Below are 26,237 nucleotides of genomic sequence, written 5' to 3' on the forward strand. Positions count from 1 at the left end.
GGCCAGCACAGTACAGGGAGGAGGAGACAAGAAAGACGGGGACCCTGAAGACGGTCTATGGGGAAGAGGACACAGCACAACTACATGTGTGTGTGTGCACGCGTGTGACATGAAAACTACCAAGGAGGCTCCTGGTGAACACACCAGTGACACCCATTTAAGTAGGTACAGGGAAGGCCTCCTTGGGGAGAGGACATTTAAGCCATGATCTGAAGGATCAGTAGAAATGAACTATTTCTGTAGTTCTCAGATTTTAAAAATATAAACATAAATAAATACAATAAGGAAATCAAGTGTTTAAGAAGTGGCTCGGTATCGAATATCAATTCAATATCCTCGTTTTACAGGCTACACAGGGAAAAAATAATCTTGTAATTCAAGGGTACTAATCTTCTTGCTGTACTTCTGGTTGGTGTTAGTGCACGCACACACACTAATATATACCAAATGCAAGGGTATAAATATATATATATAAATATAACCATATGTTATATTGATAAATATTAATGGATGATAAATATTAACTGAATGAATGGGTTGCTGGCCACAGCTCAGAAAATGTTAAAAAAAAAAATACTTTTCTTCTCACACTTCTTTTCCAAGCAATGAACTAAACCTTCAAGCAATTTATTTGCAGGTGTTAAATTACATTTCAAAAATAGCTTTATTAAAGGGGGTACAGAACTGTTTCTGAACAACTTAGAAGCCTTCTTCTAAATTAATGTTACAAACAATTTTTAGAGGAGCAAAATCTGAGTGTAGGACATGAATTTGTTTTACAAGATTTGTAGCTGCAAGCTGTAATAATGATAAATGATAAAACCATCCAGCACTACTGGACATTTTCTAACTCCAAGGCAGAATAAAAAGGGAAACAATGTGCTAGGAACTGTGGGTTGTGAGTTAAGGCTCTAAGCTGACAAAAACCCTACGTTCTGGGCCATAGACCCAAGGCTGGGGTTGGAGGAAGAAGGCAGAGCTGGCCAGGAGCTCCCCCACCTGGGCTGGGACCCTCCCTCCATGCCCTGGGACTGAGTTTCATTGATGCAGGGCTGGGGGGGCTGGGGATGAGGACGGAATGAACACGATTATGTCTGGAGGTTTCAGCATTTCACGCTTTGTATCTTCAGTAATCTAGAACACGGGAAAGACATTTCCTCATGAGCTCCATCCTGAGCTCTATCCATCTTTGCAGACAGTTTCAACTCTACTGCTGTATCAGAGACGGTTTCAATGCAATAGGGGAGTGACTCAGAAAATACGAGTTCCCTTCTTAAATAGCTGTCTGATAGCTGAGCACCAGCTGCCAAGGAAGCACACGAAAGGGGTGCTCATTCTAATCTGAGGGTCTGAAGACCCTTGCAAAATAATCCTAATTAATGAATCTGCCTGTGAAATGCCATTTTGTAACATATGCAGGGTTTATCTAAGTGTGAAAATGTGTCATTTTTTAAGCTTGCTTATTTATTTATTTATTTATTTATTTATTTATTTATTTATTTATTTATTTATTTATTTTGGAGAGCACACACAAGTGGGAGGGGCAGAGAGAGTGGGAGACACAGAATCCGAAGCAGGCTCCAGGCTCCAAGCTGTGAGCACAGAGCCTGATGCGGGGCTCAAACTCACGAACCGTGAGATCATGACCTCGGCTGAAGTCGGACACTTAACCGACTGAGCCACCCAGGCGCCCCCAAATTAAAATAATTTTTATTCTTCTAAGTCAAAGAACAACTTAAATTATACCGTTGAATTCATTTTTAGTTTATCGCAGGTTTCTAATACCAGTGCCTGATTCTCTTACCATAAGTGAGAGTATCCTCCTGTACCTGGACTGAAATGGTGGTGAGCAGTCAGAGTGTGCTGGCCGTCCCTCTGGGTTCTACCACATCGGAACTGCCTAGGGAACTCAACACCACGCTGTCTGCTAGGGCACTTTCTTTAGAGACCTGAAGAAGTCAGACTCTTAGGCAGGGCATCTGGGTTAGAGGATTCCTCTTATCAAGGAAAGCAGAAATCTTTCTCCACCTGAAAGGTTACATCTAAGACTCTCTTGATGCAGTTCTCTCAAAAGAGAGGTAATTTCATTCTCTCTCACCTATGGGTAACAACACACTTGTCCTGGAGTTCTTTACAGATCACCAAAGAGAAACTTGTAAACATTATGTTTTCCATCTCGTTCTCACCGATGCAGACTGTCCTGTATCCTACCGCGGGCCTACTGAGCCACAGGCCCCAGATGCTGCTGGACCTGTACCTCATCTAACTCCTTCTCCGTCATCTTTGCCCACCGTGCCCAAATCTGCAACAGCCCTACCACTTTTCGGGGGCTCCAGAGTTATTCAGACAGTTAATGTGTTTCTATTATGTACTGAGCCTGAGACCCAACAGTGAGAAATGTGCTTCCTACCCTCACCGAGCTCAGTATCGGGGGTGGGGTGGAGGGGTTGGGGGGGCGCAGGGGGCACAGGTGCTGAGTCCTGGGAGAATGCCCTAGCTACCTGGTAACCTGAGCACAAGAAGCCTAATAAGCTGAACCTCTCACTATTATAGTAAGTAAGGTGTAACTTGTAAGCTGCACCTAATATTGCTATGTTGTTTTGCCTTTAGTAAACACAGTATTGTGACCTTGATTTAATAGGTGACCACTGGGCCCCTAGCCTCTCTGGAAAATACCACAGGTTGGCAGAAGGGTAGCTGCAGACACTCAGGCTAAGCACTCCGGCACACAGGCCAACATCTCTCATCACAGCCTGCGGCCTGAGGGGCGGAAGAAGCGCCCCTCAAGTCTCCAGCACGCTGAGCAGTTCAATAAATGGCGGGATAAAGAAGAAAGGGAAAGCAGGAACTTTTATAAATTAGAGAGCTCTATTCCTGTTATTACCATGGGGCTTTTTTTTTTTTTTTTTTAAACAAAAAGAAAAGCAAAACACAGTTACTGAGAGCAAAACTCTTCTGTCAGGAAAGCGATCCTTAGGAAAACAGAGAGCCAGGAGCCGGGTTTCCAATCCTAGGTCTGGTTCTGACCTACGGCTGCGGAGCCATAACCAAGTGGCAGTTTTCTCATTTGTAAAATAAAGGGACTGAACTGGATGAGGATTCTCAACTAAGGCCTGTAGGTGAGCTACCACAAAATGCCCGCGGAGGTGAGTCTGAGAAGCTAACTCTACCTTCAGGTTCAAAATTTAAGCTGTATGATCTGAATGATCATCAATCAAGAGAATGGAATGTACACAAGGGTGAAATGTTCTCCCGGGGCCTGGCAGGGCCCTCTCTTAGGAGCCAATGCCTCAGACCTCCTAGGCAAGCTGCCTGGGGGCCTTTTTCAAAATATTAGCAAACAGGTATTCCAGTCCCACGCAATCAAGGTATCAATATGGTTTAAATACTTTTTTTAAATTTTTTTTTTCAACGTTTTTATTTTTTTTGGGACAGAGAGAGACAGAGCATGAACGGGGGAGGGGCAGAGAGAGAGGGAGACACAGAATCGGAAACAGGCTCCAGGCTCTGAGCCATCAGCCCAGAGCCCGACGCGGGGCTCGAACTCACGGACCGCGAGATCGTGACCTGGCTGAAGTCGGACGCTTAACCGACTGCGCCACCCAGGCGCCCCAATATGGTTTAAATTCTTAAGGGGAGCTAGTTTTCAAAGCAACTATGCTACATATATTTCACATAAACAGCAAACAATCCTTTAGTAATGAAGATAATGGGCCTTCGTGTATTCGTTTCACAGGCTTGGCATTTTGAACACCGGTCTTTCTAACTTGGGCCTCCCTCTCCAAAACCAACCATCGTGATATCCCAGAAATATAAATTAGGCAGGGCTGCCTCTCTGGAAGTCAGGCTCTCTGAGAGCCCTGGGGTGTTACTGGAAAGAAGCTCTTCACACGGACAGAGAGCTCTGCCAGAACCACACCAGCACACGGGGTTGCAGCTACGCCTTGGGGATGTCAAGGATTTCCAGCCCTCAGGAGGCGCAGACGTGCCAGCCCATTCTACACCACCCACAGACTGAGGTGTTGGGACACTACACACACAGGCTTGCTCCCCAGCCTGGAGCTGAAAACCATCTCTTAACCACAGTCTGTTGCCAAGAACCCAGAGACCATGGCAGACGTGACCAGAGGAAGGACCGAGCTCAACAGACAACTCTGGTAAACGAAGAAAAAGGATGTGATATGCACGGACAGCTGAATTTATTTACACTAATCATGAATGCAGGCTCTCAGCTGGAACATCTCACTTAAAACGCCAGAAGGTTCAGTACCCATTCATAAGCTTTTCAGAATGCATGCAGTTGCCATGGTAACCCTGACATTGTATTTCTTGGCATTGGACGTATAAATTACCACCCGTAATACATTTAACACAGTTTGGGGGCCGCCAATTCATAGACAAATAAATAAGCCTGAGTTCTGACTCTCAGCCTCCCTCTTAGATAAACAAAGAGGAGCAGCTAGAGGTAGCATCCGCCTCACCCCGGGATAAGCACACAGCTCCGCACATCCGAAAACGCGCATCTGAAGGCAAGTAAGAACTAAGGAAATTGGATCTCCTCATCCACTGCCATATGGCTGAGATTTTTGTGAAACAAAATGTTCCGTGCCAGACGGACGATACTGTCATTGCTTAAGTTATAGAAGCCAATCCATTCTATCCGTGTCTACATCTCTGGAACTCAACCATGTTTAGTGAGTCAAAGAACAAGCAGATCTCTTTAAAGAATATCTTTAATAATTTATTTAGATGGCATCTGTCAACACTAAATAAGAAAACTGTTCAAACGTTCAAACTGTCCTTTAGTAAGAAATCAAAGTTTTGTTTCTTTGGTTCAGAAGAGATCTACTCAATCACAATTCTTCACCTTCTCTAGGGATAGTCCTAAACATTTAAAATACATATTATGCATGATTTTTAAAGTCCTTACCTTCTCATAATCCACCATCTGAACACAGAGGAGAAAATAAAATTAGCATGCACAAACTGCAAAGGCATCCTGACTCTCACATCCCAGGAAGCCCACTGCACCAGGAACTTAAGAGAGCTGCTGCAGGGCATGCCTGTGCTAAGCCACAGCGTTCACAAAAATCACTTCCGCTCTATCCCTAAACAGCTAAGTCCAAGGGAGGACTGCCTTCGTTGTCTCCTCCTTCAGACTGCAGGTCGTAGTCGGCGGCTTCGAGAAAGGGAGCAAAAGACCTCACCACCAGTTGTTTCCATATGAACAGAGACTTTGGTAACCGCTGCATTGCAGTCTTTCTGAAAGCTACAAACCTCAGAAGCAAGAGCGCGGAGAGAGACTCCCCTGGCACAGGAAGCTGCCTTTTGAATCACAAAGATTTTATAAGGATCTTTAAAAAAATGTTGTGAACACCGGGGCGGGGGGGGGGGGGGCATTTCTAGATTTTCAACCTATTTCCTAAAGGCTTACTGGTTTGTGGTTTTTACTGGAGGACGGTTTTGACAATTCACTGTGCTGGGTAAGAATACTGAAATTAATGAGATGTGCATGATGACACCGTCCTTAACGCGGAAGTGCTCCCTGTGCGAATCCCGCACATGTGCCGCTGAACAGCAGCTTCAAAACCCCGACTAAAGAGCTACTGGGAATGAACCATGACTTTCCTTCCAGAAAACGCAAGTACAGGAAGCACTTCTAGTTGCTCTGTGGGCAGCAATCACCTTGAACACCCAGCTACCTTCACAGTACAGTAAAAACCATTACGTGATCAGAGCGCTTGAAATACTAAACCATTAACCATACAACCAAATTCAGAAAAAGAGACTTAAAATAGTAGCATGATTACTAAGTGACCTTTAATTTTCATCCATTCATTCAATACATTTAGTGAGCATCAACCGGCCACATGCTGTGTGTGAAAGGGCATGGGTAAGGTCACAGGCACCCGAGGGGGCGAGACGGCTAGAGGACCAGTCATTCCAAGCACGAGGACCCGTATGATGGAGAGGGCGGGCACACAAGGGAGGCAGAACCGGAGCTGGTCTGGGATGCGGGACAAGTTTTATGAGGAAGGAATACCTACCAGGAGCTGAAGGATGTGCTGGGAACAGGGAGGGACGAGGGGAAAGCATCCTCAAAATGGCACACGTCCCTCGGCCGGCACTGGTGTGTCCTCAGCAAGGCCATGTTCTGGAGCCCGCCTGACCCTCACAGCAGCCCTGGGCCAGCATGGCCCCCACCACGACCGACGGGTGCCTGAGGCATATGGTGCCCGAGGCATGTGGTGACCAAGTAGAAATGACAGAACGTGAGCCTCGTAGGGCAACTCTGTGCTACACTCTTGCACCCCAGGGCCCCTCAGCAGGCAACAGTTGTCTTCTGGAGATTCTGGGGAACCTCCTGATGGGCAATGCTGTCTAAGAGGCCTCGTTCCCCTGAGTTCAGCGCCCCTCCCCTGACACTGAGCAGTGCTTGGTAAAGGATTGGGCGAATGAACACACACTTAAGGAACCTGTCGGTCACCCCTCATCCTGGTAACAGAAATGACCTGTCGTATCCCTGCAAACATGCTGTTCCCTCTGGTGAGAATCCTCTGCTTCGCCTTCCTCCCATCTACCTAACTTCACACCCTTCACACCTCAGGCTCCGGAATCTTCTCTCCCAGGTAGTCTACACTAACTCCCTTTCTGACGCCTGGCAGCAGGGCCCTTCCTCTGTGCTCCCGTCGTCCCTCGCAGTTACCAGGCTATACGGAAGGACCCCCACCGAAGCCCCCTCACCAGGGGCAGCCGCCACTGCTCCACTCACAGGAGTTACTAGTCCCTCTGTGAGACCGCCACCAGCATCCTTTCCATCCGACAGCTGAGCAGCCTGGGGCACGGTGGGGAGAGCCAGGATTCAAACCCCAGCACCCAGGCTCCACAGCCCACACCTCCCCACCTGGTATGCTGCTTTTCTAGGCATCCAACAAAAAGTTCACTGACACCCCCAGGAAACGATGGTGCTCCCCCAGGGCTTTACTCACGGGAGTGGGATGGATCAGATTTATGGAAATACTGCACCCTTCCTAACCTGATCTCTCCCAAAAAAGGTGTGGTATGAATCAACGAATATTTTCAACGAAACCAAACCTCCAGTGCAAATCCCTAACTGCTGGATAATAGCACAGCACGAGGTGGACGATCAGAAGGGAAGGCAGGAGGCAGTACGAGGAAATTTCTTTTTGCCATTATTGTGCTTTGTAGAGACTCGCTAGTGATTTAACAGCCTCACGGGAACTTTTATCAAGCACCTCTGGACATATTCAGGTGGGCACTCCCCACAGAAGACGTTTCAGAGAACTGTGCCTTTCAGATCAGGGATCAAGGCTGGTCCTCAGTGGCAGGCACACCCCCACCGGCTGCCATGCTGTGAAAGGGCTCATCCCCTGCTGGCCTGTCAGTCCAGGGACCCCGTGCCTGGACTGCAGGAGTCCTGTGTTCTGGCCTGAGTAGGCTGTCACAGGAGGGTCGGAAGGAGCTAGCAGGGGTCTTACACCAAGTCTCTTGTGCCTCTTGGAACAGACAGTGCCTAAGGAGTGGGGCCAACACTGGCGCGGGGGCGGGCAGGGTGGGGAGCCCGAGACCCTTGCCCCACCCCTCAGCAATGAGAACTAATTCTGCGGTAATGCGCACTGGTAGAGCAAGGCCCACGGGGGCCTCTAGGGCCAACGGTTGAGGTTGGAGGACAGGGGTGATTTTGGAAAGGAGCATGCTACAGGACCATTCAAACCACCTTCCAGGCCAACCATCTGCAAACCAAGGGCAGCAAGCCAGTGGTCAGTGCATGGGAACTAGGTCCAGTGACTAGCAGACCAGATCCCCACTTGCCTGGAAAGTGGCCTCCTATTATCTCTACTTTATGTATGAGGAGGCAGCAAGGCACAAACAGGAGAAATCTTTGCAAGTGCACCACCAGATGTCCAAGCGATGCTGCTTGGTATTAGCTGTCTGGTTGCTTTGGACTTAGCATAACCCTGCTGGCCAGGGCTGGGCCTGGTCTCCCCACATCTGCCTCCTCTCAGCTCACAGCATGGGGCAGAGCAAGAGTGGCACTCTATCTCCTCTGACACTCACTTCTCCCAGCAATTGCTTTGCTCTTTCTGAATCTGGGAGTCCAGAAAGGAGTAAGACCTAGCCTACAAACCTTATGGGGTGGATTGAATTTTTAAGTGATATAATGCATGTGAAAGGTTCCCCAGAACACAAGCTTCTCAAAATGAAAGGCACAATTGTTCCAAAATATAGCCAGTATCTTCAAAGCACTCAATAATTTTCCAAGCTTAACTCAGTTTAAATATATGACAAGAAACCTACAGGGTTCTCACCATTAACTGGAATGACCATGCAGAACCTGCTCCTTTATGAAACAGCAGTAATGAAACTCATAATCTAACTCAGGCAACTGGCGAACATTGTTAAAGTACATTTACATGAGTTTGATACAAATTATGGAAACACTCCTATAAGTCTCATTTGCACACTTAAAATAATGCTCTAGTATTACCACTACCTTAAGGTGATATTATATCACTTCAACAATGGGCAACCCAGTTACCAAAATTATCATGAAATTAAAAAAAAAAAAAAAGGAGGGAAGGAAGGAAAGAAGGAAGGAGTGAGGGATATACAGCCTGAAGGGAAAATACACAAATCATTCATTGTCACTCCCTGTGCTGCTGGGGTCAAAGAACAAAGGGTGCCCCCAAGAAGAAGCAGAGAGAAGAACACAAGAAAAATATAAAATACAGACAGATTTAGTTGGCTTGAATAAAGAACAGACTTAATCATCTGCCCCAAATCTAAGAGGATACTCATCTCATAAGACCCTGTGATGACCATCAGATGTGATCTGGTCTTAGGAAAGAAAGATACTATAATTCTGGCAGTTTCTCCAGGCAACAGGGGTCCAGGGGCTTCAAGCCTGAAAAGGGAGTCATCAGATCACCAACAAAGGTCTTAAGAAGCCCAGTTATAAGTAGCAAAGTCTCTTTACAAACATAAACAAAAACTTGAACAGCACGTCAAAGAGGCACCACAAGCTGATGCAAACTCCTGGGTATACTCGCAAGAGAAATGAAAACACCGAAACTGATTCTCAAACGTTCCTCGCAGCATTCTTCATTAACAGTCAAAATAGGGAAGCAGCCGAAATGCCTATCAATGGGATAATGAATCCATAAAAAGTGCTACATCCTTACAATGAAATTTTATTCGGCAACAAAAAGGAACAACTTAGTGATCCAGGCTACAACATGAGTGAATCCTGAAAACATGATATTGAGTGAAAGAAGCCAGACCCCAAATTGTACCACATGTATGATTCCGTTCACACAAAATGTCCAAAATAGGCAATGACTGTGCAACTCTGTGAATATACTAAAAACCACTGAATAAGATGCTTCCAATAGGTAAATTGTATGGTGTGTGATTAGCTCATGCAGGTACATTTTCAAAAAGCTGACACAATTGTGCCTAAGGCTAGACACCCGAAAGTTAACACCCCTTAATGAGACACAGCATCTCAATGAAAGAAACAAACAAAAGAAAACTGTTATTACAAGAGCATTATGCCCCTAAAAATGCATTATTTTGGGGGTGGCCCTTCCAAATACTGTTTGAAACAACTCAGAACTACTTTGAGTAATTTTTCTCCCCCAAATCTCAGAGTTCAAGAATTTTTCAAGAAAAAAATCTGATTTTAACTTTAAAATATAAATTACACATATATGAATATGTGGCACTTTTAAACATGAGGGAGGAGTATCACTAGGAAAACTGTCAACCCCACCATCACCACCAAAAAGCACTCATTTGGTTAGTTCTTTCCACTACGAAATAAACAAAAGAACTTGGGTTTTTAAGACCGAGCAATATTTACAAGACTTGAAGTCAATACAAAGAAAACACATTCATTAACTGCACATAAAACTCAAAAAAAAAAAAAAACAAAACAAAAAACAAAAAAACCAAAAATAAGCCCATGTATAAAATAAACAACTGATTTACAGAAAGACCACATCCCCAAAACCTAACAAAAGAGCTCCCAACATGTTCCCATTATTAACTGTCCATCTCAGTGTTCAACAATCCAACCAAGATGAAGCAATGTGATAACCTGAGCACAATTTCGCAATTGGCTAAAATCACCACTATAATAATGTGTTTCTATTTTCCGCAGGAAGAGAATCATGTCTACTCACAATTTACAATGAGTCAACCAGTGTGTAAAATATTTTACATAATGGGAAAATTTATTGTGCCCCCAAAGTTCAGTGTGTTCTCATTAAGTTACCAGAAATTACAGATGTGAAGATACTTCTGTTAACCAAAATCAAGAAAAGAAACTACTTTAGATCTGCACACATTTTCGGTTTGGTATATCTAATTCTTTTTATGCTACTGTATTTCAAATTACCCAGATTGATAAATTTGTAGTTTAAATACTGAATAAAGAGAATCTGCATGTTGACAACCTAGGTAATTTTAAACTGGTTTTGCCACTGCATCTCTTGCTACCAATATAGCTAAGCAAATGTCAAAACCTGGCAGAGACAGCTTCGGTTTTTGTAAACACCCCTACGGTGAAACGGTTTTTCCAAAATTATGATACCATCTAAAGTGTTAATGGAGCCTTCCCATGTGCCTCATTGTAAAGAAAAAACTTCTGTGGAAAATCTTATAGTGTTTGCATCCATTTAACATTTTCCCACATGTTACATTCTGTGTTTTTCTTAATAATCCCGGTGAAAGAAAATATTTAAGCGATTAAGACACATAAAGCTTTTCAATTATGACCTTTAAAAACAAAACCCACTCTTCTATAATACTCTAAAGGCCACACTTGGAAACTGGCGTGTTTATACACGCACTACAGATGCAAACATTTTCAACTCCATAATCCATCCACACACACTCTAAGAAATCAAACATTTCCAGTTCCATAAACATAATACATCTGTAACAAAGATGACACCACCAGGTTTGTTTTTGGTTTTTTCTGGGGGACAGAGCATGCGTGCAACCAAGCAGTGGGGAGGGACAGAGGGAGAGAGAAAATCCCAAGCAGGCTCCCTGCTCAGCGTGGAGCCCGATGTGGGGGCTCAATCCCACGACTCTGGGATCATGATTTAAACTAAAACCAAGAGTCAGAAGCTCAACTGACCGAGCCACCCAGGTACCCCTCCACCAGGTATTTTTTACATTATTAGTTGATCCCAAAGAAAGGGTAATTATAAAACACAAGAAGGAGTCTCTTGTAAATAAACCCTGTGAAATAAACTATTTGCAAAAACAAAAACAAAACAAAACAAAACCACAACTCTATGGGTGACACCACCTTGTCCTGCCACCATTACACTCACTCATAAAACTCCAGAACGTGTCTTGGAGGAATTTTTCACAATACAAACTCTATACTTAACTATCTTAAAATACATTACAAAAGACCATTCTCATAAGTCCTTTTGAAAACCATAATATCTCTTATAAATGCTGAAAGACTGAAAGCATGTCTCTAGTTCGGTGTCATGGCTCATTAAATCTTAAGTCAAGTACCTTGGACAAAAATAATTCTAAGTTGAAAGAACAATCTTTAATACACATGTTCAAACAAGAGTTAACACATTCTACATAATTTATCAAAGACCACAAAAAACTTTAGAAATAACACTGACATCTGCTCCAGGAACAAACCACTTCACCCTATATCCTTTTCGATGCTTGAAATATGCATGTTCAGACATATTTGAGTATTGGCTCATTTTTTTTTAATTTTTAAAAATTTTTTAAATTTATTTTTGAAGGGGAGAGAGAGAGAGAGAGAGAGAGAGAGAGAGCACGAGCAGGGGAGGGGCAGAGAGAGGGGGAGACACAGAATCCCAAGCAGGCTCCAGGCTCTGAGCTGTCAGCACAGAGCCCAATGCAGGGCTCGAATCCACAAACCATGATATCATGACCTGAGCCAAAGTTGGACGCTCAACCGACTGAGCCACTCAGGTGCCCCTTGGCTCCTCATTTTTTTTACAGTGTTTATTTATTTTTGAGACAGAGAGAGAGAGAGAGCGAGTGAGCATGCAAGCCAGGGAGGGGCAGAGAGGAGACACAGAATCCGAAGCAGGATCCAGGCTCCAAGCGGTCAGCACAGAGCACGATGCGGGGCTCAAACCCACAAACTGTGAGATCACGACCTGAGCTGAAGTCGGATGCTCAACCGACCGAGGCACCCAGGCACCCCTGGCCCCTCATTTTTTAATAAAACAGAGCTGGCTTTCCTGCAGTCTGGCAATTAAACATTTTTTTCAAAATGCAAGTACCATTTTAGAAAGTAGGCAGATTTTTTTTTAATTTTTTAATGTTTGTTTATTTTTGAGAGAGAGAGTGCAGGGGAGGAGCAGAGAGAGAGGGAGAGACAATCCCAAGCAGGCTCTGGCTGTCCACACAAAGCCTGATGTGGGGCTTGAACTCACAAACCGTGAGATCATGACCTGAGCTGAAGTCAGACGTTCAATTGACTGAGCCACCCAGGCGCCCCAGGTAGAACTTTTTTTTTATTTAAAGATTTCTATCTACATCAAAAATGTATCTTATAAATACTGAAATGAAATTACGCTATTTTAAATGTTGGGAAACATACATTAAACCCATCTAAAGTTGCAAACTCCAGATCCAGCCAAGAGGACTGCAGATAAGTCAGAACCAGGGCTGAGGACCTCAAACCTGCCCCTGGTGCAGCCTCGCCTCTGGGGTCCATTCCCACCCCGACCCCCAAGTGAAGGAGACAGAGGTCCGGAGGGTGCACACATCACTCTCTACTCCTTGAATCCCTGTGGCCGGGCTGAGGGAGCTCCATCCAGGAAGACGGGGCACAGCCGCTTCCTACACTCTCCCCGAGAGAGCGCCCTTCTGCCGGCGCCCCATGTAGCAGCCACAAAGCGGTCAGCAGACAGCACGCTGCTGGAAAGCAAACAAGGGTGACAGAAACACCCAGGGTCCCCAGCAGGGCCTTCGTGTGTGCTCAACATCCCACATTAGGGTGACCCCACACAGGACAGCAGAGCTGTTTTCTTCCTTTGCATTTTCAGCACACGACATAATGCCCGACATTCACTAACGCAGGTCCACAAACCTTTACCTGTGATTCTGAAACCCCCAAAGCTCTGAAAACATGCTAACTCACTGCGTGACACACCCTGATATGACGTGAGGCTATCTACAGTCTCTGCCCCACTTAGCACAGAGAGTCATGTACTTTGCCTCAAAAATCTGTTTGAGTACAAAATGCTATTTAGGATTTCCACAATATATGGTATAGTCATGGATTCCATTCTAAAATCTCAAAAATGCCAAACTCCAAAACAACTCTGAAACTAACAGCTGTGAAGGACTGCCGAATGACAAGAGGGCAAGCCTGGGCTGAAACGCTGACACGTGGGCCCCTCTCGTGGCCAGGAGAACACAGCACTCTGGATTAAAAGTCTGGATTTATACATGTGTTCATTCTACAAACTTTCTGAGTGTGCCGCCCCCTTCATTGGTTGCTGGACGCACTAGGCTGAAAACAAGACCAGAGTCCTCGCCTTCATGGAACCTGTGGACTGGAGGGGAAGACCAAGAAGTAATCAGTGAGTGTTCCCGCCACGCCCGCAAGCACACAGTGGTGCAGGTGTGAAGGCAAAGCTGGTGGCTGTGCAGAGCATGCTCAGGGAAGGCCTCCTGGCCCAGCGACCTGACGAAGCCAGGCTTTAGGAGTGGGGAGGTTGGCCCACAAGCCTGTGGGGGAACCCGGCAGCCAGGGGCAGGTGGCCGAGTCACACAAACAAACCAACAATTACAGATCAAGCGCCCCCAGGCCGCGGCCATGTCTTGGGACGACAACACACACTTGATCTTAGCCAAAAGGCTGAGAAGCGATAGGGGTCAACAACATAAGAGGGGCAGACCTGATTTCGCACATGCTCCTATCCCACGAAGTCACGGTGGAGTAATTCAAACTGTTCACAGCGCTCTCTACTAAAAAGGCCGAAGGACCTAAATGGCGGTGGGAGGTTATCTTACGAAAACTGTATAGAAAAAAAGCAGGCCACTGCGACAAACAGGAAAGAAGCCGAAGTATCATAAAAGGCCGGCTAACAGCACTACACTCAGCTCGCTCAAAGCACCCTGTCAGAATTACAAGATGTGCGGTGTGTTTGTTAAGTGTTTTGAGAAAAGAGGAAAAGGTATGCTAAAATATTCTTGGAGGGTGTTGCACTTCAGGGGCCCTGCCTTCTTCCACATCCTCTCCTCCAAAACAAGTGGAAAGGGGTGGGAACGAGGGCACTTTACCTATAGATGCCCCACGGCCTCCTGCGCCGGGCCGTCCCTGGTGCAGAATGCAGCGGCCTGCCAAGCAACAATTAAGATACACAAATGGAGGGATATTTGGAGCAGCTGCAAAATCTCTACTAAAGATAACAAAATGGGTAAGTGAATCTCAAACTCTTTAAGGTTAAATACTCACTTGGGTGAGACTTAACAACATAACGATAGAATACAATAATTAAGTGGCTTCTCAAACTCTTCCACCAAAACACCCCCAAAGGCACAGGAGAGAGAACCCCAAGGGTAAGCACTTTGAAGTCACTCAATTTATGCGAAGTCTTAGGTTTCATATTAAAAATTCATGCAAGTTTTACATTCAACTCCATTAACAAATCCTACAACTCCCCTTCCCACCTTGTCACTCTGTTTCTCGGGAAACTGAAGCAATCTGAAATCTCATCATCTCACTGTTGAACAGAAGGCCTGCCAGTCCACTCGGACCCTAGGAGAGGCCTACCCTCTGCCACTCCTGCCAGTGCACAGGGAACAGCAGTCTGTCCCCATCTCACCCCTCCCCCATCATTCTGTCCACATCAGGGCAAACTCCTTCAAGGGGTTGTCAATCCACACATCCCATGCTCCCCTGAAAATCTTCACCCACCACTCCGGCACAGCCTATTGACATGTCTCTTGCCAAAGTCCCCAAAGACCTGCGTGTTTCAATTCTCACTCAACCTGATGTTCAGGTAGTTTTTGTTTTTGTTTTTTTTAACTCCAAATACGCATTCCTAACCCAACCTCCTCTGTGATTTCCAAACTCATGTATCACAGTTACCAACTCCACATCTCCACTTGAGCACCCAAGAGGCATTTCAAACTTAACAGGCCTAACACCGAACGCTGGGCACCCTTGCTCTCTAATTCACAACCCCTGGCTCAGCAAATGGTACCACACCAGTGCTCAGGAGCATCACGAAGGCCGCCCCTTCCTCACACGCCCCACAGCCAATCCAACAGCAACAACGGTCTGTTTCATTTTCAAAATGTGTCCCAATCCAACTACCTCTCACCAAGCTCTAGCCACACTGGCCTCCTTGCTGCTCCCCAAACACAACACGCATATTCCCACATCAAGGTCTCGGTACTTCCTGACGCCTCTACCGAAAAACATTCTTCTCCCAGATCTGCACATGGCTCCCTCCCTTGCTTCTCTCGGTCCCTACTCAAATGTCATGTGCTGAGAAAGGCCTCCCTGACATCTCTATTAGGACAGTACTCCCACCACACCGCAGCCCAAAGGCCTGTTTCCTTGTCCTTCCCAACACAGCTCTTCAGCATTAATTGACATGGTTACTGGGTATGGATTATCCCTCTCCCCTATTACAATATAGGCTTCATGAGGGCTAGAACTTGGATTCTTTCACCACTGTGTTCCCAGCTCTTGAAACAGAACCTGACACAGCGGGAGGGAGGTTCAACCAGTTATTTGTTGAGTCTGTTTACAGCCTTGTTTTGAAACATTATTATTTTTAGTAAGGAAACATTCATTCATTTACTCAACTCTGTAACAGGCAAGTTTACATGCAGACTTAGAAATAGCAGACACATTTCCCACTCCTCATGAACTCTGTTCTGGCAGCACCACAGCACTGCATAAAATAGAGACCACTGGAAACAATCTCAGTGTCCAACAACAAAGAAGTGAATTGAGAAACTTAAAGCCAGGCTATTGAAAAATACTTCTGTCAGGGCACCTGGGTGGTTCAGTCGGTTAAGTGTCCAATTTGGGTTCAGGTCATGATGTCCCAGTTCATGGGTTCAAACCCCACGTTGGGTTCTGTGCTGACAGCTCAGAGCCTGGAGCCTGCTTCAGATTCTGTCTCTGTGTCTCTCTGCCCCTCCCCTGCTCACTCTCTCTCAAAAATAAATAAACATTAAAAAAAAACTTTTAATAAATAATACTTATGTTTAAGACAAATATAAGAATCACGTAATTTTATTTTATTATTTTTATAAATTTTTTTAATGTTTATTTTAGAGAGAGAGACAGAGTAAGTGGGGGGAAGGCAGAGAGAGAGGCAGACACAGAATCCAAAGCAGGCTCCACACTCTGAGCTGGCAGCACAGAGCCCAACGCGGGGCTTGAACTCACAAGCTATGAGATACCTGAGCCGAAGTCCGACGCTCGACCAACTGAGCCACCCAGGCACCCCTGTTACTTTTAATTTTTTAAATATTTATGTATTTTTGAGAGAGAGAGAGACAGAGTGGAGCGGGGGAGGGGCAGAGAGAGAGGGAGACACAGAATCCGAACCAGGCTCCAGGCTCTGACCTGTCAACAGAGGGCCTGACATGGGGCTTGAACTCACAAACCATGAGATCATGACCTGAGCTGAAGTTGGACTCTCAACCAACTAAGCCACCCAGGCTCCCTGAGAAAGACATAATTTTAAAGCTTCTAGTAGCCATATTAAAATGGTAAAAATAAATAGGTTAATTTATGTAATGTATATTATTTAACCCAATATAAAATCATTCACAAAATTATTAATTCATTAAAAATTATTAATGAGATATTCTGTGGTCTTTTTTTTTTCATACTAACTCTTCATAACCAGGTGTTAATTTATATTTACAGCACACATCAATCTGGACTGGCCACATTTCACATGCTCACCAGCCACATGTATGTATCATGGCTACTGTACTGAATAGCACAATTACAGACTAAGAAAATGGAAAATGTTCACGGTATAATAAAAGAAAATTGTATTTTGCAGAAACTGACAAACTGATCTTTAAATGCATAGGGGGTGCAATGGACTCAGAATAGACAAAACAATCTTGAAAAAGAAGAACAAATTTGGAGTATTCACAACTCCCAATTTCAAACTTCTTACCAACCTAAGTAATCAAGACAGTACTGACATAATGATAGACATACAGATAGACAGAAATCGAATTTAGAGTCCAAAAATAAACCCTTACATTTGCGGTCAATTAATCTTTGACAAGGGTACCAAGACCACTCAATGAGGAAAGAGTAGCCTTTTCAGCTAATGGACAACTAGATATCCACACACAAAAGAATAAAGCTAGACCACAACCCCAGACCATATACAAAGATTAACTCAAAATGAATCTCAGGCTGAAAGTACAAGCTGAAACTATTAAGAATCTTAGAAGAAAGTAGGTATATATCTTCATGACCTTCGATGAGGCAGTGGTTTCTTAGATATGACCCCAAAAGCAAAAGCAACAAAAGAAAAAATAGACAATGTGGATGTCACCAAAATTAAGAACTCTTTTCCATCAAAGGTGACCATCAGGAAAGTGAAAGGATAACCCAAAGAATGTGGAGAAAATTGAGAAAATACTTACAAGTCATATACTGATAAAGAAATTGTATCCAGAATATGTAAAAAACTCTTATAACTCAATAACAAAAAGACAACCTGATTTTAAAAATGGGCATAGGATACGAATACACATTTTTCCAAGGAAGATACCTAAATGGTCAATAAACACATGAAAGGATGCTTAACATCATTAGTCATTACAGAAATGCAAATCAAAACCACAATGAGAAACCACTAGGATGGCTAAAAGAAAATAAACGATGGACAGTAACCAGTGTTGGTGAAGATGTGAAGAAACTGGAACTCTCATACATTGCTGATGGAAATGTAAAATGTCTCAGCTGCTTTGACAGTCTGGCCGTAACTCAAAATATTAAATAAAGAGTTACCATATGACCAGCAATATATACAACAGATTAAAAAAAAAGTGGTTTATCCATACAATGGAATATTATTTCCCTATAAAAAGTAATCACTGATACATGCTACAACACGAATGAACCTTGAGAACATTATGCTATGTGAATGAAGTCAGCTGCAGAACACCACACGCTACATGATTCTACTTGTATGAATTTCCAGAAATGGCAAATCAATGGAAACAGAAAGTCGATTACTGACTGCCTAGGATTGGGAACAGGGAAGAATGGGAAGTGACAGCTAATGGGTACAAAGTTTTTTTTCTGGGATGATAAAATGTTCTAAAATTAGAAAGTGGTGATCACTGCAAAATTCTTTAATATACTAAAAATGACTGGACTGTACACTTTAAAATGGTGAATATTATGTCTGAATTAAATCTCAATAAAGTTACTATTTTAAAAAGCAAATTATAAAGCGGTATTATTTAAAATAAAGCTACCTTTATAGAAAAATATATACATGTGCCCCCAAAATGGCTTAGAAGAGCACGTACAGTGGTGATCTGAGAAGACAGGATCTTATTTCTATTTTTCATCTTTTTGATTTATTTTTTTTTTAATTTTTTTTTCAACGTTTTTATTTTTATTTTTGGGACAGAGAGAGACAGAGCATGAACGGGGGAGGGGCAGAGAGAGAGGGAGACACAGAATCGGAAACAGGCTCCAGGCTCTGAGCCATCAGCCCAGAGCCCGACGCGGGGCTTGAACTCACGGACCGCGAGATCGTGACCTGGCTGAAGTTGGACGCTCAACCGACTGCGCCACCCAGGCGCCCCTTTTTGATTTTTTTATAGGAGATGGTCACAAATTCCTAGACAAAAATAAGCTATTTTCAGGTGTCAGTCAATAATGCACTATACTTCCACCAATCTGTTCTCTTTTTTTTAAGTTTATTTATTTTGAGAGCAAAGGAGGGGCAGAGAGGGAGGGAGAGAGAGAATCCCAAGCAGCTCTGCACTAACAGCACAGAGCCCGATGCAGGGCTCGAGCTCAGGACCTGAGCCAAAATCAAGAGTCAGCCACTTAACCGACTGAGCCACCCAGGCGCCCCAAGCTTATTTTTTTTTTTCAGATTCCACATATAAGAGAAATGATAACGGTTTTCGTCTTTCTCTGACTTCTCATAGCATAACGCCCTCAAGGTCCATCCGTGTTGTTGCAAATGCCAAGATTCCATTCTTTTTTGTGGCTGAAGAAGATTCCACTGCGTGTGGAACTGCGGGATCATACAGCAGTTCTCATCATCTGGCGAGTCCATACATGATTTTCCATAGGGACTGTCCCAACTTACAACTCCGCCGATGGTGCGCAAGGGTTCTCTTCTCCACACCCTTGTCAACACTTATGATTTGTCTTTTTGAGATTAGCCACTCTATCAAGTGTGAGATGACATTTCATTGTGGTTTTGATTTGCATTTCCCTGACGATTAATGAGGTTGAGCATCTTTTCATATACCTGTTGGCCATTTGTATGTCTTTTTTGGAAAAAATGTCTATTCAGATCCTCTGCCCATTTTTAAATCAGATTGTTTGGGGGTTTTTTGGTTTTGGGGTTTTGGGGGTTTTTTTTGGTATTGCGTTGTAGGAGTTATTTATATATTTTGGCTGTTAGTCCCTTATCAGATACAGAACTGGCAAATATTTCTCCCATTCAGTAGGCTGCCTTTTCATTTTGTTGATGGTTGCTCTGTTGCCGTGCAGAAGCTTTTTAGTGTGATACAGTCCCACTTATTCACTTTTGCTTTTGGGGTCAGATTTAAAAACTCGTCACCAAGACCAATGTCAAGGAGCTTACTGCCTGTGTTTTCTTCTAGTTTTACGGTTTCAGGTCTTATGTTCAAGCCTTCAACATGTTTTCAGTTTTGCGTATGGCAGGAGATAGTGGTCCGGTTTTCCCAGCACCATTTACTGAAAAGATTGTCCTTTCCCCATAGTATATTCTTGGCTCCTTTGTGGTAAATTAACCAACCATATATACGCGTGGGTTTATTTCTGGGCTCACTCTTCTGTTTCACTGATTTGCGTATCTTTTTTTTTTTTTTTTTTTTTTTTGATGCTGATATCATACTGTTTCAGTTACTATGGCTTTGTAGTATAGTTTGAAATCAAGGAGCATACTGCCTCCAGCTTTGTTCTTTCTCAAGACCACTTTGGCTTTTCAGTTTTTTTGTAATTCCACACAAATTTTAGGATTATTTGTTCTAGTTCTTTGAAAAATGTCACTGGAATTTTGATAGGAAATGCACTGAATCTGCAGATTGCTTTGGGTAGTATAGACATTTTAACAATATTGATTCTTCCAATCTATAAGCATGGAATATTTTTCCATTTTTTTGTGGCTTCTTCAATTCTTCCATTAACGTCTTGTAGTTTTCAGTGTACAGGTCTTCCACCTTCTTGGTTAGACATTCCCCAGTATTTCATTCTTTTTTTTTTTTTTTTTTTGAGAAAGAGAGCATGAGTGGGAAGAGAGGGGCAGAGGGAGAGAGAGGGAGGGAGGGAGGAGGAAATAAGGGAGGGCGGGAGAGGGAAACAAGGGAGGGCAGGAGAGGGAGAGAGAGAGAGAGGGCGAGGGAGAGAGAAAGGGGGAGAGAATCTTAAGTAGGCTCCACACTCGGTACTGAGCCCGACGTGGGGCTTGATCCCACAATCCTGGGATCATGACTGGAGCTAAAATCAAAAGTCGTATGCTCAACCGATTGAGCCACTGAGGCACCCCATCATTCTTTTTTGATGCAACTGCAAATGGTATCATTTTCTTTATTTCTCTGATAGTTTGTTATTAGTGTCCAGAAACACAACTTTCTTATATTGATCTTGCATCCTGAAACTTTACTGAATTCATTTATTAGTTCTAATAGTTTTTTGCTGGAGTCCATAGGGTTTTCTATGTATATCGTGTCATCTGCAAGTAGTGAATTTTACTTCTTCCTTTCCAATCTGAATATCTTTTCTTTCTTTTTCTTGTCTAATTGTCCTGGCTCAGACTTACATATTATGTTCAATAAAAGAGGCAAGAGTTGGGAATGCAAGCTGGTGCAGCCACTCTGGAAAACAGTATGGAGGTTCCTCAAAAAACTAAAAAATAGAACTACCCTATGACCCGCAACTGCACTACTAGGCATTATCCACAGGATACAGGTGTGCTGTTTCGAAGGGGCACATGCACTCCCATGTTTATGGCAGCACTACCAACAATAGCCATATTGTTGGCTATATAAAGTATGGAAAGAGCCCAAATGTCCATCGATAAATGAATGGATAAAGAAAATGTGGTATATATATACAATGGAGTATTACTTGGCAATCAAAAAGAGTGAAACCTTGCCATTTGCAACTATATGGATGGAACTGCAGGGTATTATGCTAAGTGAAATGAGTCAGTCAGAGAAAAACAAAAGTCCTATGACTTCACTCATATGAGGACTTTAAGAGACAAAACCGATGAACATAAGGCAAGGGAAACAAAAATAATATAAAAACAGGGAGGGGGAACAAAACATCAGAGACTCATAAATATGGAGAACAAACTGAGGGTTACGGGAGGGGTTGTGGGAGGGGGATGGGCTAAATGGGTAAGGGGCACTAAGGAATCTACTTCTGAAATCATTGTTGCACTATATGTTAACTAATTTGGATGTAAATTTAAAAATAAAATAGAATAAAATAAAATAAAATAAGGCAAGAGTGAGTATACTTACCTTATTCCTTTGTATTTTTCTTCTTTGGTTTTGCCTATTAATACGATTTTCCTGTAACTGAAAAGAAGCATTCCTTTTTTTTTTAATGTGTATTTATTTTTGAGAGAGAGAAAGAGACAGAGTGTGAGCAGGGGAGGGGCAGAGAGAGAGGGAGACACAGGATCCGAAGCAGGCTCCGGGCTCTGAGCTGTCAGCACAGAGCCTGACGCAGGGCTTGAACTCACAAACCATGCAATCGTGAGCCAAAGTTGGACGCTCAACCGAATGAGCCACCCAGGTGCTCAGTTCCTATTTTTCTATTAAAATATATTCCTATTTTTTTAAATGCATAAAATTGTGGTCCAAAAAAGAGATGAATGATACACACCAAAATATCAACCGTGGTGAGGCAATGGGAAACACTTGCATTTTCTCTATCCTACCACGAACACATTGGCTTTTTCCTTAAAACAAATGAAGACACACACACACACACACACACACACACACACACACACACTCACACACACACACACACACACTCCCCTCCTTCCGGGACACTAAAATTCTGGCATGGGGGCAGTATGGTTCCTGGAAAGCTCCTCATGAGAGGGCAAATGTAAGCAGGTGCCGGTTGTGTGGGTGACTGTCCTCTGAAGTGAAGTCCACAGGGCCCCATATGTTCATTGCTAATACTGAGGGGGCCAATCTCCCACTGAAGGGAAAGGGAGCCACACAGCCCCACTAAGGGTGGTGGCTGTGCCCAGAGACCATGGTAACTCTCAGGGGCAAGGTGGAGAGGGAGACTCTGGATGGACAGGCCTGGGTGGGTGGGGTGGGGGTCACGTGGGACTCTGACCTCCCAGGACTGGTCAGGAGTCCTCAGGGATGACCCAGGTAAAGGACTCAGTTCGAAAAGGCAACCACTATTTAACTGGAACAGTACCCTCTTCACAATGTTGGTCCATCTGGGCAACTTTGGGTGAAGCCACGAATCAAATCAAGAGGTTTAGGGGCACCTAGGTGGCTCAGTCAACTGGTTAAGCATCTGACTTTGGCTCAGCTCATGATCTCACGGTCCATGAGTTCCAGCCCCGCACTGGGCTCTGTGCTGACAGCTCAGAGCCTGGAGCCTGCTTTGGATTCTGTGTCTCCCTCTCTCTCTGCCCTTCCCCTGCCTGTTATCTCTCTCTCTCTCTCTCTTTCTCTCTCTCAAAAATAAATGTTAAAAAAAAAAATCAAGAGGTTTGAATGAAGGCCTTCATCACCTTCGCACCCTGAGACTAGGGTTCTGACTTCTGCAAAAAATAGTCACGTGACGATGGTTCCCTGCTGGTGAGACTTTAGGATCAGCACAGCGCCCCTCATCTGCTCAGAAGAGAACCAAAACGGAGAGCAAGGAGGCTCTAGGGAGAACCACAGGAACACAGTAATTCAGCATCCCCCTCAACTATCAGGCCACACCTCACTCTACCACAAGGTACAAAGTGTATAACATACAGGACTCAATTCTCATGAAACGATCTAAGGGTGTACATACTGAAAAAAAGACTCAAAATGTTCATACTGGGGGCATAATGGAAAAGTTTATTTTCTTTATCTTCACGCATTTTCTCTGGGTATATACACTTATGAAGGTAGGATACTGTTACACAGCTTTCTCCTGGGAGATCCCCTTTTGGAAACAGGTTACTGTAAAGGTTCTTCTGTCTTCAGAGAGATTGTCACTGGGAATCCAGAATGTCTACTGGCTTCAGAGCATCTTTTCTACATTTTACCTCTCAAAGAACAACCACAACTAGCTGAACTGATTTTGATGTAGTATACAAACTTTAAATTCTCTGTGAAGAAATTTAACAGCTGAAATACAATTACTGACTTCAGCAAGAATTTTTCTACCTTTTTAGAGATTCTCTCAAGTTCCTCAATTTACAGGAGTATGAAGATTTCAAAAATGTTCTCCACTGCTGAGAAAATGTAAATAAATAAGCATGAGAAACGGTCAACCGATCTTCAGCCTTAAACTAGGAATCTGCACGACAAGCACCATAGAGCCAATGGCCTGGTAAGCAATACAATCACTTGTAAAGAATCAGTTTACAGTTCAAGAGAGCATATCTCAGAAAAAAATGGGATCTTTACCTCAATTTCTCACAACTAACTACTTATGACACTGACAGTCTCCCACTCAAAAATTTTTGATGGTTCATGTCTCACTTCAGAACTGTTGTTATTTAAGATGACCTGTGATGGTTTCCGCTCGGTCCCCCAGTCCCCACATACTCAGCCCACCTTAAGCCCTAAGCTCTCCCCAACCCATAGTAGGACTTTTGCACCCCCTCAGCCCCGTCTTTTCTGTCACCTTTGGCCCTTCCACGGCAACACCCCTACCCTCAACCTTGCCACCCTGAAAATCAAAATATTATTTTTATCCTATAAAATACCAGTTCAAATTTTAGTGGATTTTTGTGTGTTTGTTTTTTGTTTTTAGGGAGAGAACACATGCACGAGCTGGGGGATCGGGTGGGGGGATCCCAAGCAGGCTCCGTGCTCAGCGCAGAGCCTGACATGGAGCTGAATCACATGAACCTGGGATCGTGACCCGAGCCACCCAGGGACCCTTGAATTTTAGTTTTTGTGAAGTATTTCCTGACCCCTTAAGCCAAGAGTCAGCCAACCTTCTTCTGCAAAGGGCCAGATAATAAACATTTTAGGCTCCATGGGCCACTGATGGTCTGTGTTACATAAGTTTCTTCTTTGCTTATTTGTACAACCCTCTAAAAACATAAAAAATGTCCTTAGACCAGTAGTGTGCCAACCTCTGCTTTAAAAACCATCACTCCCATGTTGTGATCTGAGGTCCCATTCTATGCTGCTTCTGCCTCTACTTCTGCCATGATTACTAACACTATTACTCTACTACACTCTCTGCACCATTCTGCCTTATCTAAGCTCATGTGTACCGTCTGTCTGCCCCTCCTCAGACTGCATGTTCTTTGAAGGCAAAAAAAAAAAAAAAAAAAAAATCTACTCTCTATGTCACCTACTATATACCACAACTACATGTAAAGCACTTCATCCATGAAGCTTTTAAACTGATTGCTTTTAAGTACAGTGTGTTAAACTTCAAATCACTTATTTAAACATTTTCCATCACAAGTAGCCAAACAACTTGTTTTTGGTAAAGCAGATTTCTGATGAGCTTCCTGAACACATGAAGACTGTCGGGAGTTAGACGGGTGAACCTCCTTGGTTTATGTTCCATCAGATGAACCTATCTTTTTAAAAAAAAAAATTTTAACGTTTATTTATTTTGAGAGAAAGAGTCAGCAGGAGAGGAGCAGAGAGAGAGGGAGAAAGAGGATCCCAAGCAGGCTCCGTGCTATCAGCACAGAGCCCAATGAGGGGCTCAAATTCACCAACCGTTGAGATCATGACCTGAGCTGAAATCAAGAGCCGGATATTTAACCGACTGCACCACCCAGGCGCCCCAGAAGAACTTTTCTAAGCCAAACTGAGGTTTCCCTTCAAAGACCTGTTCTCGTCCACACAGGTCTTTAAAATTCTATGCCATAAAAGACTGTACTATACAAAAATGAACTACTGGGACCTCATCAAAATAAAAAGCTTCTGCACAGCAAAGGAAACAATCAGCAAAACTAAAAGGCAACCAACAGAATGGGAGAAGATATTTGCAAATGATATATCAGATAAAGGGTTAGTATCCAAAATCTACAAAGAACTTATCAAACTCAACACCCAAAAAACAAATAATCCAGTGAAGAAATGGGCAGAAGACATGAATAGACACTTCTCCAAAAAGACATACAGACGGTCAACCGACACATGAAAAAATGCTCAACATCACTCATCATCAGGGAAATACAAATCAAAACCACCGTGAGATACCACCTCACACTTGTCAGAAGGGCTAACATTAACAACTCAGGCAACAACAGATGTCGGCGAGGATGCGGAGAAAGAGCATCTCTTCTGCATTGTTGGTGGGAAAGCAAGCTGGTGCAGCCACTCTGGAAAACAGCGTGAAGGTTTCTCAAAAAACTAAAAATAGAACCACCGTACACCCCAGCAATTGCACCACTAAGCATTTACCCACGGGATACAGGTGTGCTGTTTCGAAAGGACACATGCACCCTCATGTTTATAGCAGCAATATCAACAATAGCCAACATATGGAAAGAGCCCAAATGTCCATCGATGGATGAATGGCTAAAGAAGATGTGGTGTATGTATATATACAATGGCGTATTACTTGGCAAACAAAACGAATGAAATCTGGCCACGTGCAACTACGTGGATGGAACTGGAGGGTATTATGCTAAGTGAAATTAGTCAGAGAAAGACAAATATCATATGACTTCACTCATATGAGGACTTTAAGAGACAAAACCAATGAACATAAGGGAAGGGAAACAAAAATAATATATAAAAACAGGGAGGGAGACAAAACA

General features: G+C 43.6%; 1 protein-coding gene across 7 annotated transcripts in view; it reads right to left on the reverse strand.

Annotated features, from left to right (window-relative positions):
- Positions 1-26,237, reverse strand: part of TRAF3 (TNF receptor associated factor 3) — a 120,502-nt gene that overhangs the window by 69,114 nt on the left and 25,151 nt on the right. Inside the window, exon 1 of one of the 7 annotated variants that reach the window (XM_086708757.1) lies at positions 21,787-21,807. The exons of the other annotated variants lie outside the window; for them this stretch is intronic. The gene's annotated coding sequence lies outside the window, so the exon portion shown is untranslated. Of the gene's footprint in view, positions 1-21,786; positions 21,808-26,237 lie in introns of those variants that run through there. 7 annotated transcript variants of the gene reach the window in all.

The sequence above is a fragment of the Puma concolor genome, chromosome B3 (genome assembly GCF_028749965.1).
Source record: "Puma concolor isolate L17-30 chromosome B3, mPumCon1.1.hap2, whole genome shotgun sequence".
In the NCBI taxonomy this organism is placed as follows: domain Eukaryota; kingdom Metazoa; phylum Chordata; class Mammalia; order Carnivora; family Felidae; genus Puma; species Puma concolor.